We start from the raw sequence: 5,029 nt of genomic DNA on the forward strand, positions 1-5,029 counted from the left end.
AGTTCTTCTGTGTATTCTTGCCACCTCTTCTTAATTACAATGTATCAAAAGAATGTCTTGAGATTGTAAAGATCTTACTAGACCCACTCCCATAAATTACATTTTAAGATAACAGGATAAGCCAGAAGGTTTTCAGGAAGGAGAAACTGTCCTCAAGCAGGATACATTATTGTTATATAATCCTAAATAATGTAGAGGAAAAAACTTTTGTCCTTTCCTGCTGCTTGAGAACCCCAGACTCCTCTCTCCTTTGGGACTCCTGGACGTCTTATCAACCTGCCTAGGAATTGACTCCCTCAAAATGACGACCCATTTCAATATTCTTCCTTGGAAAATTCCATGGACGGGGAAGTCTGGCGGGCTACAGCCCTTGGGGTCACAAAAGAGTGAGACACTTCTGAGAGTGCAGGGACACATGCACATAGATATTCAGTTAAGTTCAGTTCAGTTGCTCAATCGGGTCCGACTCTTTGCGACCCCATGGACTGCAGCACACCAGGCTTCCCTGTCCATCACCAACTCCCAGAGCTTGCTCAAATTCATGTTCATTGAGTCAGTGATGCCATCCAACATCTCATCCCCTGTTGTCCCTTTGTCCTCCCTGCCTTCAATCTTTCCCAGAATCAGGGTCTTTTCCAGTGAGTCTGTTCTTCCCATCAGATGGCCAAAGTAATAGAGCTTCAGCTTCAGCATCATCCCTTCCAATGAATATTCAAGACTAATTTCCTTTAGGATTGATTTTTTTGATCTCCTTGCAGTCCAAGGGACTCTTAAGAGTCTTCTCCATCATCACAGTATAAAAGCATCAATTCTTCGCTGCTCAGATGTCTGCATAGTCCAACTCTCACATCCATGTAAGACTACTGGAAAAACCATAGCTTTGACTAGATGGACTTTTGTCGGCAAAGTACTCTCTCTGCTTTTTAATATGCTGTCTAGGTTGGTCATACAAATGGTAAAATTAGGGTAATATCTTGTATTCAGTTTTGTCTTCTGCTTTTCTTTTTTAATTAATGGGCACTTGCAGATTTGATTTTGAAGTGGGATTTCTTATTTTACTGACACACAGCTCTGAAACAAAGCAAGGGAAGATTCAGCAGAGCCCATCTCAGTAAGGACACACAAATAGGAGCTATTATTATAAATGATAGCTATGAATCAGGCCAGCCCTAACAACTATCTGTTTTGCCTCCTGCTCTCTGACTCACATATCTCCTTTTATTTCTATATCTGATGGGTTACTGAATGCATGTGAACTACTTCTCAGCACTTGTACTATTTATGAGGAAATGATGACCAAGAAACTAAAGTCTGCCCCCCAGACAGTGTCGCTAGCCTTCCTGTCACAGAAACCTGGTTGTTACTTACGTGCAGCAAATTCTACTAGAGTCTGAAATGACCCAGTCCTCCAGGAGCTTCTGACATAGCTTGGGCAATATAATGCAAATATAAAGGAGGATGAGTATCAGTGATAGATATAATGCTAATTTAATAAGTTAAATAAATCACTAGAGTAGCTAGTATAAAATAATAAGTGTGCAGTTCAGTTCAGTTCATTCGCTCAGTCATGTCTGACTCTTTGCGAACCCATGAATCGCAGCACGCCAGGCCTCCCTGTCCATCACCATCTCCCGGAGTTCACTCAGACTCACATCCATTGAGTCAGTGATGCCATCCAGCCAGCTCATCCTTGGTCATCCCCTTCTCCTCCTGCCCCCAATCCCTCCCAGCATCAGAGTCTTTTCCAATGAGTCAACTCTTCTCATGAGGTGGCCAAAGTACTGGAGCTTCAGCTTTAGCATCAGTCCTTCCAAAGAAATCCCAGGGTTGACCTCCTTCAGAATGGACTGGTTGGATCTCCTTGCAGTCCAAGGGACTCTCAAGAGTCTTCCCCACCACCACAGTTCAAAAGCATCAATTCTTAGGCACTCAGCCTTCTTCACAAGAATAGCACATATGTTTCGTTTCTAGATCAACCTTATTCTGGCCCAGACTGAAAGGAAATTCAACTTGAGTCGATGCCAAGGGCTCCCCTCCCTGAGTTAATGCAGCATCCCAGGTCTGGGTAGTCCACTGGTCACATGCTCACATGAATTATTTTGAGATACTATTGTTTGGTCTGCATGATTTCTTCAGGATCAAGGACTCTGCCACTTTGAAGCTCTGCATAGGGCTTGACAGTTCTTGGAGAGGCTGAATTCTGGCATCTAGGGTGCTGCCTCCCTTGCCATAACTACAGCTAAGCCCTATCAGTTTGCTCCTGCCCCTGGGATGTTGCCTTAGAACTGCTACCCAGTCTCCACTCTGTTGTGAGCCTCAGCACTCCCTCCCTCCTGTCCTATATCAGGGGACATTCACCTAGCTTCCTCTCAAAGACAATCTCTTCTCTCTACTGCTACTCCAGGGCACTAATGTCATCAACTCAATGGATTATGTTTTTACAAAACACAGGAAAAGATGTCAACTTCTCACGAGGCAAAATTCCTGAGGGTCTGGCTACCTTTTGAAATGAATGAAGGAACGTATAAGGAGAAAGCATGCCAGCAAATATTTCTACAAAAGTTGAGAAGTGGCAGTCATCATTGAGCTTTGACATTATTTAGCAGGGTTCATGGAAGAAATCTGAGACTTGGTGGATGGATCAGTCTTGAACAAGTAGAGGAGTCAGGGCTTTCTAAGTGAGTAGAGTGGCAATAAGAAAAAAGGTAGAATGGGAACAGTTATATCCTAGTTAGGACCTGCAAAGACTAGTTAGTTGGGAGCTCAAAGAGCAGGGTAGACATGTGTAGAGATGCAATGGTCAGTTTGTAGAAGGCGTTGAATGTCAGATTACTTCTACTGCTATTTTACTTGTTTTGAAGACAACAGAAAGCAGTAAAGACTTTGCTGAGGACTATATCATTGAAAATGTGATAAGATAGAGAATCATGGACAAAGTCATCTTAGGGTGATTGTTAGAGAAGGCTTCTCTGAGGAAGTGTGCCATGGGGTTGCACCATGGAGGGTAAGGTCAAGCCACCCTTCAAAAGTGGATTTTAAATGGAGATTGATGAAGCCACACAGACACTCAGTTCAGTTCAGTTCAGTCGCTCAGTCATGTCCAACTCTTTGTGACCCCATGAATGACAGCACACCAGGCCTCCCTGTCCATCACCAACTCCTGGAATTCACTCAAACTCATGTCCATCGAGTCGGTGATGCCATCCAACCATCTCATTCTCTGTTGTCCCCTTCTCCTCCTGCCTTCAACCTTTCCTAGCATCAGGGTCTTTTCCAGTGAGTCTGTTCCTCGCATCATGTGGCCAACTTATTGGAGTTTCAGCTTCAGCCTCAGTCCTTCCAATGAATATTCAGCATTGATTTCCTTCACGATGGACTGATTGGAATCTCCTTGTGGTCCAAGGGACTCTCAAGAATCTTCTCCAACACCACACTTCAAAAGCATCAATTCTTCAGTGGTCAGCCCTCTTTATAGTCCAGCTGTTACATTCATACATGACTAGTGGAAAAACCATAGCTTTCACTAGATGGACCTTTGTTGGCAAAGTAATGTCTCTTTTTTAATATGCTTTCTAGGTTGGTCATAACTTTTCTTCCAAGGAGCAATCTTCAATTAATTTCAAGGCTGCAGTCACTATCTGCAATTTTGGAGCCCCCCAAAATAAAGTCTGTCACTGTTTCTACTGTTTCTCCATCTATTTGCAATGAAGTGATGGGACCAGATGCCATGATCTTAGTCTTCTAAATGTTGAGTTTTAAGCCAACTTTTTCACTCTCCTCTTTCACTTTCATCAAGAGGCTCTTTAGTTCTTCTTCACTTTCTGCCATAAGGGTGGTGTCATCTGCATATCTGAAGTGATTGATATTTCTCCCAGCAATCTTGATTCCAGCTTGTGCTTCATCCAGCCCAACATTTCTCATGATGTACTCTGCATACAAGTTAAATAAGCAGGGTGACAATATGTAGCCTTGACATACTCCTTTCCCAATTTGGAACCAGTCTCTTGTTCCATATCCAGTTCGAACAGTTGCTTCCTGACCTGCATACAGATTTCTCAAGAGGCAGGTCAGGCGGTCTGGTATTAGGGAGGCCAGATCATGCCAAGAGCTTAAATTTAAAGCAAGAATAATGGGAGGTCAAGAAGTAAAGGTTAGAACTGGACATGGAACAAAAGGAAGATTCTGAAGCTGGAAACTCATAATTATGTACCTGCTGGGGGAAATAACCTACCTTGGCTCTTTTTTCTCTGACAAGAAAGTAGGATTTATTATTGGAATGAGTACGGAGGGGACAGTGCCAATGCTATCATGAGTGCAGGGGCCCACCATTGTGCCAGAGGTCCAGGAACAGGGGTATATTTGACCCCATAGCCACCTGAGATGAACCACTTTTCTGCAATAATGTTTTCAAATGTTTTCAAATTCATCTGCATTAAATTTAGAAAATCCCCCTTCTTGGAGATGTGGAGCTTCTGGCTGCCAGAGAACTTTAACTTGACCCTGAGGAGGGCCTCAGTCACATGCTCCTTGTTCTGCAGCTTGGTGCAGATGGACATTATGACTTAACCAGTGTGGACCCTAGCCACTGCCCTAGGGCTTTCCAAAGGCACTGCACATACCTGTCTGGAGCCTAGATTGCAGACAGCATGCCAGTCATGAATGTTCACTGTAAAGGGATGTATTCAAGTTCCTTAGGGCAACTCATACAGGCAACAGGCTGTATACACTACTGAGGAGGCTGTTATTTGCAGCCATTGCACACTGGCCTCCAGGGGGGAAATAGCACAGTTGGCTTGCTTTGTTCATGCTAAGTCACTTCAGTCATGTTCGACTCTGTGCAACCTCATGGACTGTAGCACGCCAGGCTCCTCTGTCTATGGGAGTCTCCAGGCAAGAATACTGGAGTCGGTTGCCATGCCCTCCTCCAGGAGATCTTCCTGACCCAGGGATCGAACCCATATCTCTTACATCCCCTGCATTGGCAAGTGGGTTCTTTACCACTAGCACCACATAGGAAGCCCACGGTTGG

The 5,029-nt window shown here is 44.1% G+C and overlaps 1 non-coding gene across 1 annotated transcript; it reads right to left on the reverse strand.

Moving 5' to 3' along the window:
* Positions 1 to 4,674: 4,674 nt before the first annotated feature.
* Positions 4,675 to 4,806, reverse strand: LOC138445488 (small nucleolar RNA SNORA70). Its single transcript, XR_011258916.1, has one exon. It is a non-coding gene; the product is annotated as a small nucleolar RNA SNORA70 (small nucleolar RNA).
* Positions 4,807 to 5,029: the final 223 nt, after the last annotated feature.

Source organism: Ovis canadensis, chromosome 8 (genome assembly GCF_042477335.2).
Source record: "Ovis canadensis isolate MfBH-ARS-UI-01 breed Bighorn chromosome 8, ARS-UI_OviCan_v2, whole genome shotgun sequence".
Classification (NCBI taxonomy): domain Eukaryota; kingdom Metazoa; phylum Chordata; class Mammalia; order Artiodactyla; family Bovidae; genus Ovis; species Ovis canadensis.